Raw genomic sequence first — 13,973 nt, forward strand, 5'->3', positions numbered from 1 at the left:
GAAGAAGAGATCAGCCTAGCTCTGTCTGCTTGTCAGAGGCTTCAGCCACTGTCCAGACTTTACCCAGACTCTCAGTCACCAGCAGAATATACTACTATGAAGCTCAGTTCAGCTGGAACTCTGCTCATGCACTGGAATTATTTTGCCTTTGATCTGAGCAATGAGCATGGTGCTATTGCAATGAATCAGGGAAAGCTGTAGTAGTTTCAGCTAAGTGTACTTCCAACAGGGGAAACTCTAGTGGTTCCTGCCAAATTATCTATAGAAGCTGCTGTACAGGGAATTTCCCCACAATAACCAGTATGCATAACAAACCTGTGGATCATGTGAGTGCAAAAGACTAATTAAGCCCCTGGAACCTCTACTATGGCTGCGTTCACACTTCAGTTTATTCATTTTAGCAATGTTTCCTTACCTGATAATTTATGCATTTTATTTGATCTTTCACATGATGTAAAAGCCTCTTCTGGAAATCTAGCAGAATATAGTGGAAGTTTAGCATTCATTTGCGTGTTAATTGCTTCCAGAAAAAATCCGCTTGCAAACCCATTCACTCAGAAAATTGCAGGAGTAAAGTGACGCAATTTGGAGCACACAGTTCTTTCTTGCTGTTTTCAATTTCTTGCTCTTTCAATTTGGGGCACACAGTTCTTTCTTGCTGTTTTCATGGGGGAATCGGGCGGACAGAAGCGCGCATGTCCAGAAAGGGTGGGGGAGTAGTAATATGACCAATGACGTTCATTGTTGTGTCACACCATGCCCACTGATGTGAATGAATTAAGACATTCTCTAGCAAGCACCTTCCTGGTAATTAACTCTTAAGTTTACATTTCCTTGGAAACAGCTCCACCTTTCCCTGTGAGGAACACCTCAGTGACCTGGCTATGAGCTTTGATTGTTCATAGACCCCTTTATGACTGTTCTGAGTCTGAGGTGGGGAAACTGTTTTGAGATGCCTGCTGGTAACTCACTACTTGTGCCTCTTGTCATTAATGTCTCTTCCATCCAACCCTATCCTTAACAAGATCATCCTTCATGTTAGAGCTAACACCCATCAGGAAGGTTCTTTCCTATAAATGAGTACCTCTAAGCCTTCAAGTTGTTCAGTCCTTTGAATATTACAGTCAGACTACTCAACAGTTCTTTCCCACAAGCCAGCTCCTACCCTGTGGATACCTGTGGGAGCAAGCCTTCTTCTCCAGCTTAGCTAGAACTTTACCTGTGTTCTTCACACTGCTGTGCAGCCCCTTTTAATTTTCAGTCCTCTCAGGATTAGTCAGGATCCTTGCAGGAAGCACAAGCTAATGTTATCCCCAAGCCAAGTTTTTTATATTTTTAATTTTGATTAGGAGGGTTCCAAGAAACCCAGGGTAGTGAGAGAACTTATTTCAAAGGTGACCTATCAAGATTAGTCGACCTTTGGCTACTCTATCATAGCTTGAGCCTAGAAACTGTTTTACTAGATGTTCATTGATAGCTCACATGCTCACTCTCAGTGATATCTAGATGGAGTAGCTACCAAAATTCATACTTAGCCTTTGTGAGGAGCTGCAGATCTATCTGTGATTGTGCACCTGTGGATCATGGTGAAACTCTTTTGATACCATTGACCACGGTATCCTTCTGGACCGCCTGGAGAGGTTGGAAATAGGGGGCACTGTATTGCAGTGGTTCTGTTCCTCTCGTAGGTACCAGAGAGTGGCGTTGGGGGATGAGGTTTCGGATCCTTGGCCTCTCATTTGTGGGGTGCCACAGGGCTCCATCCTCTCCCCTATGCTGTTTAACATCTATATAAAGCCGCTGGGGGCTATCATCAGGAGATTTGGGTTGCAATGTCACCAGTATGCGGATGACACACAGCTCTATCTCTCATTTAAATCTTCACTGAGGTTGGCTGTAGAAACCCTGTCCAAGTGCCTGGAGTCAGTGAGTGGCTGGATGGGAAGGAATAAGCTGAAGATGAACCCTGACAAAACTGAGGTACTGTTCATGGGAGACAAGAGGAAGCTGGGGGATGTTGACCTGGTGCTCAATGGGGTTTAATTGCCCCTGAAAAACCAGGTCCGCAGCCTCGGGGTCATTCTTGACTCCAAACTGTCCGTGGAGGCTCAGGTCTTGGCTGTGAGCCGGGCGGCGCTGTATCAACTCCATCTGATACGGAGGCTGCGCCCCTACCTTCTCAACCATCTGCTCCCAGTGGTGGTACATGCCCTGGTCTCCTCTCGCCTTGACTAGTGTAATGTGCTCTACGTGGGGTTACCCTTGAAAATGGTCTGGAAACTGCAACTGGTACAGAATGCGGCGGCTCGCCTGATTAAGGGCAGCCGCCGGCGAGATCACATCACTCCAGTGCTGAAGGAGTTGCACTGGTTGCCAGTTGCTTTCTGGGCCCAATTCAAGGTGTTGGTTTTGACCTTTAAAACCCTGCACGGTTTCGGCGCAGTCTATCTGAAAGAGCGCCTCCAGCATCATCAGTCATCACCGCTCAACAAAATCAGCCTCAAAAGACCTTCTCTCCATCCCACCAGTTAAAACAGCTAGACTTGTGAGGACTTGGGAGAGGGCTTTTTCAATTGTGGCCCCCACTCTGTGGAATTCCCTCCCAAATGATCTCCGCCATGTCCCCTCTATGATGAGCTTCCGCCGGGCCTTGAAGACCTTGGGGTGGGTTAGGTTTTATTATCATTGGTTGAGATTTTTTAATGCTGTAAGGTAAATTGTATGTTTTTATGTTGTACGTCGCCCAGAGTGGCTGGATAACCAGCCAGATGGGCGACTAATAAATTTAATAAATAAATAAACTCAACAGACTACTTCTCTAGCCCTACCTTGCTCAGTTGGGACAGGTAATTATTATTAGTGTCTCACTCTTCCTCTCCACCTTTCTAATTTACTGAATCTTGCTGCTTCTGAATCCTCGTGTTAGCCAATGCTCCAATCCTTGGCTTTTCCTTTGGTGTGTTTAGACATCCGGTACAATTCTGTTTCGTTCCCTAGTGCCCACCTACGTTTCATATAAGGTGTTCTCTACCTATCTTGATATTTCTAATAGTAATGGTTTAAGGTTTAAGCATTGCAAAATTCAGATAAGGATGGCTGTGTTCCAGTTATCATATTGTTTTGGAAAGTAAGAGTTTGGCTTTACACGTGAACCCGACAGAATTTCTCCCCCATCCCTATTCAAGCCACAAAGCCATTCTGTATACCATTATGTGTAAATAAACTTCTATATTCATTTGGATTAGCATGAACCAACAATGAAAATCTCCTAAATAAACAAGCCAATATTTGCATTTTTAAAGTAAATGTGTCCATTGCAATAATATCTGTAGCATGCAATTGTCTCGAATAGAGATCCCCAAACTGATACTTTTGTGAACACATGCATAAGATATAAGTTCATGGACATGTGCGCTTAGACACAAAAGCAGATCTGGTAACAAATGATCCACAGTCTCTAGGCTCTGCCTGGTCCAAGTACAGTTAGAATAAGATTTAATTTAAATCTTAATCATCTGCTGGATAATCTGTTGTCCTGGATAATTGAGTAAGGAGTTTCTCATGGCCTGATTGACTGTAAAGAATGAAATCTGAATCCAAGGAGGCATTCAAACAAGAATCAAGTGAAGCTGGAATCCACAAATAGAACTCCCCTTGGGCAAACATGTGTTGCTGAGAAATACTGCCTGCCCCCTCTCACTTGCCAACACAGATGTGAATGAGGTGTGAAGACAATGGCATCTGGGCAATTGAGAACGAGGGAATTATATGCTAGCCCACCCATCCTTACTCTTAGCTCAATGTATCTCTTCAGTAAAGCCAGGGAAAGATATATGAACCACCAGAATATTGTTATAAGTTTCAATTCACAACAGAAATGATGGTGTTGCACTGTACACATTAAGGTTATTTAAGGAAAATTATACTCTACCTTTCTATTTAAAGATAATCTGGGCAGCTAAGAATACTAAATACAAAACTTGTATCATCAAACAAAGGACAATCACAAATAAAATTTGAATTACTATGAGAAAATCAGAATAAAAATCTTCTAAATAAAAAGATAAACATTAACTGCAGTAAAACTTCAACCTCAATTTGCCCATGTACTCTAGTCATTAGAAATATAGATTTCAATCCTTATGGGCAAGCTCAAAATTTTGATTTATGGGGAAAATATAAAATATATCGCTATCTAGATGTCTTTAAAAACAAAGTGTTATAATAAAAATTATCAGGAGTTATGCCAATGATAATGATCTCCAGATATGGAATTTTCTGTCTGTACAAGGTAGAAAGCATTCATTATGAATCCAACAGACTTTGAAAAATTGTGTCCAGGCACATAATTTTTTTCTAAAATATACCTTAATAAGAGGTATCAATACTGCATGTATAAAATATTATCAACAAAAAGGAGGAAAAGGATCTATAAAGGGAAATTTCTTCAGAAGTTTTCTTTTTGGACCTGGCAGTCAGTTTAATGTGGAGGTATTGCAACGCAGTGGCATTTAATGCTTCTGAAATTAGACAAGATCTCTAAAGTTGGAAATAGGAATTGCTTCCCCCCCCTTTCCTGCAGGATTGTTGAATATCATTCCTATCCTTTCATTTATTGGACCATTTAATAATAGTGCCAAAGCCATGTGTATTAATATACAGTATTAATATATGAATTATAATTGTGTTAATTCACTATGGATAATCAAAATGTAATCTTTACAAGCAATATGATTATGATTATGATTTATTCTGTTCATTATGTTTACATTTTGTTTATTTTGAAAAAAAAGTGAGAAAAAAAGAAAGAAAAGAAATAGGCATTTCTGGTACTGTACCAAAAATGGATCAGATGTATTCCACATGTGGTGCTGGACATGTTACAGACCTCAATCATTTGAAAAATGATTGCCCAGACTTAGACTCCAATATTATAGCAGTTGGACCTAATGAAGTATCCAGATCACGGTCTTGTCCTCATTTATTGGATGAGTTTCAGTCTGTGCAGCTTGAGGATGTTGACAGGATCCTTGGACTGGTGCGGGCGACCACGTCTGTACTAGATCCTTGCCCCTCTTGGCTGGTGAAAGCTGGCAGGACCGGAACCGCTGGCTGGGCCAAGGAGGTAATAAATGCCTCTTTAAGAGAGGGAGTGGTTCCTGACTGCCTAAAAGAGGCGGTGGTGAGACCACTCCTGAAGAAACCCTCCTTGGACCCAGACAACTTGAACAACTATAGACCTGTGGCGAATGTTCCATTCCTGGGCAAGATCCTGGAGCGGGTGGTTGCCGGCCAGCTCCAGGGGTTCTTGGATGACACTGATTATCTTGATTCATTTCAATCCGGTTTTAGGCCCGGTTTTCGCACTGAAACAGCCTTGGTCGCCTTGTATGATGACCTCTGTCGGGAGAGGGACAGGGGGAGTGTGACTCTGTTGATTCTCCTTGATCTCTCAGCTGCTTTTGATACCATCGACCATGGTATCCTTCTAGGAAGACTCACGGAGTTGGGAGATGGGGGTACTGCTTGGCAGTGGCTCCGCTCCTACTTGGTGGGTCGTCACCAGAAGGTAGTGCTTGGGGAACATTACTCGACACCCTGGACTCTCCATTGTGGAGTCCCGCAGGGATCGGTACTGTCCCCCATGCTTTTTAACATCTACATGCAGCCACTGGGTACGGTCATCAGGAGTTTTGGGGTGCGTTGTCATCAGTATGCTGATGACACGCAACTCTATTTCTCCTTTTCATCCTCTTCAGGAGAGGGTGTTAACGTGCTAAACCGTTGCCTGGCCGCGATAATGGACTGGATGGGGGCTAACAAACTGAAGCTCAATCCTGACAAGACCGAGACGCTGTTGGTGAGTGCCTTCACTGCCCAGATGGAGGATGTTCATCCTCTTCTTGATGGGGTTACACTCCCATTGAAGGAACAGGTTCGTAGCTTGGGAGTTCTTATCGATCCTTCCTTGTCTCTCGAGACCCAGGTGGCCTCGGTGGCACGGAATGCTTTCTACCATCTTTGACTGGTAGCCCAGCTACGTCCCTATCTGGACAGTGACGACCTCGCCTCAGTTGTTCACGCTCTGGTAACTTCTAGGCTGGACTACTGCAATGCGCTCTACGTTGGGCTGCCCTTGAAGATAGTTCGGAAACTACAGCTAGTCCAGAATGCAGCGGCCAGATTACTGACACGGACCAGAAGGTCCGCTCATATAACACCCGTTCTGGCTCGTCTGCATTGGCTTCCTATTTGTTTCCGGGCTAAATTCAAAGTGCTGGTTTTGACCTATAAAGCCCTACATGGCATGGGACCGCAATACCTGGTGGAACGCCTCTCCCAATATGAACCTACCCGTACACTGCGCTCAACATCTAAGGCCCTCCTCCGGATGCCATCCCATCGAGAAGCCCGGAGGGTTGTGACTAGAACTAGGGCCTTTTCGGTAGTGGCCCCCGAACTGTAGAATAGTCTCCCTGATGAGGTACGCCTGGCGCCGACGCTGCTATCCTTTCGGCACAAGGTGAAAACATTTTATACTCCCAGGCATTTTAAAGTGTATTTAAAATTGTATTTTATAGTGTATTTTATCAGTATTTTCATTATTGTTGTATTTTGACGTTGTTGGTTCTTTGTTATTGTTTGTTTTGATCTTTGATTTTGTTATACTTATTGTATTTATATATTGCGCTTGTTTTATCTCTTATGTACACCGCCCAGAGAGCCTTTTTGGCTTAGGGCGGTATATAAATTAAATTAAATAAATAAATAAATAAATATAATCATTTATTAATGTTCCTATGGATCCTTTTGTTTGCCTTAATTTTTATATCAGATTTAGTCCCCAGAAACATAGGGTAGTATTAAGTGCTCTAGTGGTTGCTAGACTGGTTTGTACACGTCATTGGAAATGTAAGGAGATACCTTTGGAACAAAAATAGCTGGGGAAATCATGGGATACTCTTATTAGTCAAATTGATGGCATTTTGTAAAACATCCAAAGCATTCAAACTTGTTAAAGAAGTATGGAGCCAAGTAATTGTTTCATTAAAGAACTGTTTGCCACTGGGTGATGGCCAGTTTGAATAGTTAGATTCCATATAGAGAAATTGCAAATGTGTTTTCTCCTTCAGGAAGGTGGCTTTTATAAAGAAAGCAAAATTGACCTTCTGAATGAGATCAGTGACAATGTCATGCAAAAGGAAGTGCATTGTTGTGTTGTTGTTATTTTGATTTATTACCCACACTTCACCCTAAGGTCCCAGAGAAATCACAACAATTTAAAATACAACATTAAAAACAGTTAAAAACACATTATTATCACAAGAAAAGAGTGGGTCCCAATATATATGTATATGAAGTGTCAAAGGCCACGGTAAATAGGTGCATCTTCAGTATATCTTCAGTATCTCCCTACTGGAAGGAAGGGTGTGATATAAATTTAATGAATGAATGAATGAAAACTGCATAGTGAAGATGTCAGACACACCTCTGTGGGAAGGGAGTTCCACAGTTTAGGGGCTCCCATATAGAATGCCCTTTCCATGCCCACCCCTGAGCTGATCTTAACACCTGGGATTAGACACTGCAATTAGAAATATTTTCCTAAATCTCATTCCATGATGCTACTTGGAGCCTTCAGGAATGTAAGAAGCATCTGCTGGATCAGGCCAAAGGCCTATCTAATCCAGCATCCTGTTCTCAGAGTGACCAACCCAATGTTTATGGGCAATCCACAAGCAGGTCCTGAGTGCAGCAGCACTCTCCTCACGTGTGATTCCCAGCAACTGGCATTCAGAGGCTTACTGCCTCGACAGTGTCAGTAAGCCTATAAATGGATGGCTCCAACATAGCCATTGTGGCTAGTAGCTATTGTTAAACTTACTGGGGATGGCACCAGAGGGAGGCCAGGTAGGGCCCTGGCCGAGGGTTCCTGCAACCCAGAGGGGCCTCTGAAGGGCTCCTCCTTAGGATGAGAGGGCAGCGCTTCCGTTCCACAACCACGGCAGCGGCAGCTCCTGACCCTGCTGAGGATCATGGAGAAGGAGTTTCCAGGCACCCCTCAATACAGTCAGTGCGGGCTTCAATAAGCCCGCAAGCACGCCCCATCTACCTCTCCCATCCCTGTGAATGATGTGCGCACTGCAAGCACATGCCTGTCATCAGGCTTCCCTCACCTGTATGGAGGGGTTGGGCTACGGTGCCGGCCCTGACCTTACCCTCCGTAAATAGAAAGGAGTACAGGAAGGTGCATTATATCTACAGCTGCCTATTTGTCCATCGGGCCTAGTATTATCTACTGTGCCCAGCAGCAGGTCTCCAGAGTCTCAAGCAAAGATCTTTCACTTCACTCGCTACCGGAGACTTTTTCAACTGGAGACGCCAGGGAATGAAGAGGGGAAATTGTGCTTGCAAAGCATGTGCTCCACCAATGAATGATGGTCCCTCCCTGATGACTTACAAGGGCCCACACTAAAAAAAATGCAAAAAACTAACAAACACCTGTTATGTGAAGGCATCTGCTTTAATTTCTCTTTTCCGAGGGTCTCTCACACAGATGTATCTAGAGATGAAGCTAAAATATTGCATTTGATAGGACACAATTGTAATGCATGTGTCAGCCCAAGAAAATATATATACAGCTGTGTTAGGTAACTGTGATTTGTAATGGAATAGATGCTTCTAGCAACTGGATCTGCATTTGAAGAAGAGCAGGTACCTCCCATATTCCCTCTCCAGTGAGTCATTACCAGATTTTGCTCCCATGTCCTCAGCGGCACCAAAATATGGAATTCTATGCGACTCTTGGATTCCATCCTTGTATGATCTATACACGCACACGCCAACAATTAATACTTCACGCGATTTGGAAACTATACTTCTGTTAATGCAGCTTAATATAGCATTTGCTTTTTTTGCAGCCACATCACACCGTTGGCTCATATTCAGCTTGTGATCAACGACAATTCCAAGATCCTTCTCACATGTCTTATTGCTGAGCCAAGTATCCCCCATCTTATAACTGTGCATTTGGTTTCTTTTTCCTAAGTGTAGAACTTTGTATTTATCCCTTTTGAATTTTGAATTTCATTCTGTTGTTTTCAGCCCAATGCTCCAGCCTATCAAGGACCCTTTGAATTTTGTTTCTGTCTTCCATGGTATTAGCTATGCCCCCCAATTTTGTATCATCTGCAAATTTGATAAGCATGCTCTGTACCTCCTCATCCAAGTCGTTAATAAAATTTTTGAAGAGCACTGGGTCCAGGACTGAGTGGATCCAGGTTGTGGTCAATGCATCATTGCGGCCAGGAGTGGTTCCAGCTGTCCTGAAAGAGGCGATGATTTGACCACTCCTGAAAAAGCCCACTCTGGACCGATTGGTTTGTGACAACTACCGACCCGTTGCAAATATCCCCTTCTTAGGGAAGGTGATTGAGAGGGTTGTAGCGCAGCAATTGCAAGTACTTGGATGAAACAGATTATCTTGACCTGTTCCAGTCTGGGTTCAGGCCTGGTTATGGGACTGAATCGGCCTTGGTCGCCCTAATGGATGAGCTTTATTGGGAAAAGCATAGGGGGAGTGCAACCCTATTATTCTTACCTGTTCTCTCAGCGGCTTTTGATACCATTGACTATGGTATCCTTCTGGGCCGACTTGGTGAGATGGGTATTGGAGGCACTGTTTTACATTGGTTCTGATCCTATCTCCAAGGTCGTTCTCAGAGAATAGCATTGGGTGACTGTCTTTCGGACCCCTGGCAGTTGTGCTGTGGTGTGCTGCAGGGTACCATCTTGTCCCCCATGCTGTTTAACATCTATATGAAGCCCTTGGGAGCGGTCATCAGGAGCTTTGGGGCAAGATGTCAGCAGTATGCTCACGATACCCAACTCTATTTCTCTGTAACATCTGAATCGGGAGAGGCCATGCAAGCCCTGGACCGCTGCCTGGACTTGTTGGTGGGCTGGATGAGGGCCAATAAACTGAGTCTGAATCCTAGCAAGATGGAGGCACTGTGGGTCGGTGGTTCCCGAGTTCAGATAATTGGTCAGTTGCCTGCTTTGGATGGGGTCATACTCCCTCTGAAAGAGCAGGTTCGTAGTCTGGGGGTGCTCCTGGATCCATCTTTGTCGCTAGAGGCCCAGGTGACCTCAGTGGCTAGGAGTGCCTTTTACCAGCTTTGGCTGGTAAGTCAGCTGTGGCCATTTCTGGACTGGGATAGCCTAACTACTGTTGTCCACACACTGGTAACCTCCAGGCTGGATTACTGTAATGCACTCTATGTGGGGCTGCCCTTGAGGTTGGTCCGGAAGTTGCAGCTGGTGCAAAATGCGGCAGTGAGACTGCTCACTGGGCAGGGTATTGCCAACATGTCACCCCACTGCTGAAAGAATTGCACTGGCTGCCCATTTGCTACCAGGCCAAGTTCAAGGTTCTAGTTTTAGTGTACAAAGCCCAATACAGATTGGGACCAGGATACCTGAAAGACCATCTTACCCCTTATATACCCAGTCGATCACTGCACTCTGCAGGTGAGGGCCTCCTGCAGATACCATCTTATCAGGAGGTCTGTTCTGCACAACATAGGAAATGGACCTTTAGTGTGGGGGCACCTGCCCTATGGAGTTCCTTCCCTTTACATATTAGACAGGCGCCATCTCTGTTATCTTTTTGGTGCCTATTAAGACCTTCCTCTTTCAACAAGCCTTTTAAGTAGAGACCTATCCCAGTCTGCATCTGTGTTGGAATTGCTTTTTAAAATGTTCTTAAACCTTTTAAAAAATGTTTTTAATCTTAGACGACATTCTGAAGGCTTTTTTAAAGAAATGTTTTTAAGAATGTTTTGTTTTAATGTGTTTTAAGGTTTGTTTTTATGATGTTTTAAAGTTTTAATTGCTTTTGTTTGCCGCCCTGGGCTCCTGCTGGGAGGAAGGGCAGAATATAAATCAAATAATAAATAATAATAAAAATAAAATTGCAAAGTAAATCAAACATATTTAAAGTGACTATCTGAACTATATCTTAATATTGTTGTTTCCTCCTTGCTGAAACAAGATCAGCACAGCACATGTCTTGTTTCTGTTACTTGGGCTGATTGCAGGTGTTGCCACCACTCACCATATGCTCAGAGGCGCATGTTACCAATTCTTCCAAGCTACACAGGAAGTGGATTAGACTGTGAAGGACCAACCCAAATTGTGTTTGCATTTTGACAAATTTGTACGGCAGTACAATATCTCAAAGAGGAGGTCAGGTCTCCTGCTCTCCTGGTGCATTCATTATACTTGCCCAATTTCTCTGCTTTTTAAAGTTTGATAGAAATATCTGTTGGCTATAGGTACATTCTTAAACCGCAAGGTTTTTTGCCTGTTAGTGAATTTCTCTGCTTTTTAATCTGGGAGGTAAGAAATGGGATCCTGTGGAAGTTTGCTGCGAATGGATTGATAATTTGCATGCTTATTGAGTTCAGTGGGATTTACTCCTCTGCAATCATGCTTAGGATATGTGAAACTGACCACAGGGTATGGGGAGGGGAGGAGGAGGATAGGAGCAGACAGCAGGTGAGACAGGTTTGATCATTTGCATGTTTATTGAGTTCAGTGGGATTTACTCCTGTGCAATCATGGCTAGGAAAGGTAAAACTGACTATAGGGGAGGAGGAGCAGGAGGGGAGAGTAGAGGAAAGGAGGAAGGGGGGAGAGGATAGGTAAAACTGACCATGAGGAAGGAGGCCTGGAGTGGGCAGGGGAGGAGGAATAAGGAAGAGATGAGGTGAAGAAGGAGGGAGGAGGAAGGGAGAAGAGAGACGAAGGCGGGGAAAGGCAGATCTGATAATTTGCATGCTTACTGAGTTCAGTGGGATTTACTCCCATGCAATCATGGCTAGGATAGGCAAAACTGACCATAGGGGAGGGGGGAGGGGAGAGTAGAGGGAAGGAGGAAGGTGGGAGAGGGGAGAGGGGAGCAAAAGGAGGGGAAGAGGAGGAGGAGGGGAGGGGGGAGGGAAAGGAAGGGACATAAGGGAGGTGATGGGAAGGAGGAGGAGGGGAGGGCAGGTTTGATAATTTGCATGCGTATTGAGTTCAATGGGATTTACTCCTGTGCAATCATGCTTAGGGTAGGCAAAACTGACCATGGGGGAGGGGGAGTGCAGAGAGGAGCAGAAGAAGGAGGGGGAAGGAGGGGATTGGAAGGGGATGGGGAGGGGAGGGGAAGGGAGGAGTGAGGGGAGGGGGAGGGGAGGGGCAAAAGGGAGGTGATGGGAGAGAGGAGGGGAGGGCGAGTTTGATCATTTGCATGCTTTTTGACTTCATTGGGATTTACTCCTGTGCAATCATGCTTAGGATAGGTGAAACTGACCTGGGAGAGGAGCAGGAAGGAGAGGAGGAGGGCAGAAAGGGGAGGCGGTAGGATGAAGGGGGACGGGAGGAGATTGGATGTGTGGGCACTGGGCAGAGGGGAAGCACCTTCCCATTCCAAAAGGAAAACATTGTGAATAGTATCATTCTTTTTCAGCGTTTCCCCTTCCTTTTTATTCTACAGCAGGCATGGGTAGCCTCCCACCCAAATTTAAACCAAACTTGTCCCAGGCCACATCCACCCCAGGCCTTTAGTTCACTTTAGATAGTCATGGATTCTCCCAAAGAATCCTGGGAAGTGTAGTTTGTGAAGGGTGCTGAGAGTTGCTAGGAGACACCCTGTTGCCCTCACAGAGCTTCAATCAGAGTGGCTGACTGTTAAACCACTCTGCCCACTAGAACTCTGTCAGGGAAACCTCCTCTCAGCACCCTTCACATACTACACTTCCCAGGATTCTCTGGGTGAAGCCATGACTGTCTAAAGTGAAATAAAGGTCTGGGGTGGGTGTGGCCCCCTGATTAGGCAAGCCCAGCAGCTGTGAGTCTGGCTTTTAGAACACTGACAGCTAGTTCTTACTGAGTATGCCCGGCCTTATCATTGAGTTCAATGCTAAATTTCTTAAATTCATTAAAATTCAACCTGGCATTTTTTTAACTTTTAAACTGCAGAAGATCAAGGTCAGAGTATGGGGCAAGGTCAGTAATACCTCACAAAAATGGCAGATACTCCAGCAGTTAAAGGTGGCTTGTCCAGTCCCTCATCAATAAAACACATGAAACGTGGCTCTGGCCACATAAAACTCCAAAGCACTCTTATGTGTCATTCAGACTCATCTAGGGTGCTAGATTATCAGAGACTATGTATATACCTTTAAAGGAAGGTATACCTTTAAAGGAAGCCCCAGGCAGCATAGCCAAAGATAAACGATAGAAGTTGTAGTCCAGCAACATCTGGAAGCCTTCAGGTTCCCATCACAGCTTTAAAGGCTCCATAAGACAAAATGTAGTCACTAAACCTCTCATCTTGATTAACCTTTACTCCTTTTTCCTACCTCCTCATTGGTTTATCACAGAGCTTCAAGAAGTGGAGAACAACAATATTGTGTCGCACATTAATGGGAACAGGGGAAGTGGAGACACAGAGTTGCTGCTTTCAGTAGCCATTACACATGTCCAACAACTTCTAATTCTGTCCTCATGGGTGCGTAGGCCTCCCATTACACACAAACACACAGAAGGAGGGTTTGCTAGTTTTTCTCTTTTGTTCCTTTGGCATTTCCCTGGTATTTTGCAACAACCTCCAAATTTGCCTTGACATTTTCAGTCAATCAGTCAATTTATTGGACTAGTCAACAGACCTCACAATAAGACATTTACATCCATGAATACACAAAAATGACATACAAGATCAAATAATTATATTGACAGGTAGGACAACATAGTTACTTTTGTTTGGATAAGATTTCAGCTTGTATTTTCATTGCTGTTCAACAAGAATTTAGCTACAGCTTCTCTGACAATCAGAGGGAAGAAGAAAAATATGCTGATGATCTTCCATGAAACACAATGGTTACCGGATCAATCAACTCTTTCCAGATAGCTCTATAGAAGTTATA

General features: G+C 44.2%; 1 protein-coding gene across 7 annotated transcripts in view; it reads right to left on the reverse strand.

Moving 5' to 3' along the window:
• The window catches only part of DLC1 (DLC1 Rho GTPase activating protein), a 357,215-nt gene that overhangs the window by 223,492 nt on the left and 119,750 nt on the right, over positions 1–13,973 (reverse strand). The gene's annotated exons all lie outside the window — the stretch shown is intronic.

This window comes from Rhineura floridana, chromosome 9, assembly GCF_030035675.1.
Source record: "Rhineura floridana isolate rRhiFlo1 chromosome 9, rRhiFlo1.hap2, whole genome shotgun sequence".
NCBI lineage: Eukaryota > Metazoa > Chordata > Lepidosauria > Squamata > Rhineuridae > Rhineura > Rhineura floridana.